Below are 1252 nucleotides of genomic sequence, written 5' to 3'. Positions count from 1 at the left end.
AAGTATTTGCTTGGCCAAAAACAAACTGAAAGGGCCCTTTATTGCGTGAATGGTGCCAGCTTCTTATCAAGGGTCCGGCACAGTGCCACTTGGCACCTCATCGATTAGTTTCTGGAGCAGATGTTGATGAGGGCTGGAGATGCCCCTCAGGACCAGATGGCTCAGACACCCGCAGAACTCGGTGAAGAGGTCAAGCCCTGGGAACACCTCTGGCTGCCAATCACGACCTCTGACTGCCAATCATGGCAATGCCTCAGCACCTTGATTCTCCATCAGAATGCTCATGGAACCACCTATGGAGAATGACCTGGCTATGGAAGTAGTTAAAAAAGTGTGACATAATGATTCATTTTATGATAATCAAACGTGGTTGTTGAAGTTTCTTTTGAAAATGACTTTTATTGAAGAAAGTGTCCATGCTCAAACAGACATGATAACCTCAGACAGATCTTACATTCATATAATGGCATTCTATATCATTCATAAAGACCAAAATACAGAAGGATCTTCACTGAATATAGAAGGGACAATTAAGTACAGGAAGAACATTTTCGATTCAATTCAATTCAATTGTATTTATATAGCGCCAAAACAATTCAATTGTCTCAAGGTGCTTTAAAGAGTCTGCATCGTGAGTAGACCATGAATGCAACATGCATTGTGAGTCAACCACTGTCTAATGCAAAAAAAAAGCCTGTTTGAATTAAAAGCCATTCTTCAATCTCAGTAAACATTTAGGTCTTTAGTGAGAAAAGATTCCCTCTGTAATTTTTCCCATGCATGCATAGCCCAGGCTCTTCAGCGCTTCCTCTCTGTGAGTGTGGTTACTGGGAGCCAGAGGCTGGGAGTAGCTCTTTCCTCCCTCAGTGCAAGAGGAGAGGAGGAGGGAGGAGAGGACAAGGATTGTACGCACTTGTGCGGCTAGCCGGAAGGTTTTCAGAGGCAGCGGAACAGTGGGGGGAGCCTTGCCGTGATGCAACAGGGCTCAATTTGCAATTTTTATCGGGTAAACAGTAAGGGGGTCACCCTAAGCATCACCAAAGGGTGCCACCCCTGTGGTTCACAATGACGTAATTGGGACAGAAAGAGTCCCACAGCGCCCCACCGTATGAGAAATACCCTTTCTGATTTTGCCCTCCAGGACACAAAGACACAATAGTGCGGTTTCAGGGGCGACTGAGGAGGCGAAAGCAAGTCTATTTACCTCACACAATCTGTGCCCGTCGCAAAGCATCCTGGATGATGCAAAAGG

Source organism: Sprattus sprattus (assembly GCF_963457725.1).
Source record: "Sprattus sprattus genome assembly, chromosome: 18".
NCBI classification, from domain to species: Eukaryota; Metazoa; Chordata; class Actinopteri; order Clupeiformes; family Clupeidae; genus Sprattus; species Sprattus sprattus.
The sequence above is the reverse complement of the archived record's forward strand: the minus strand, read 5'-3'. Positions refer to the sequence as shown.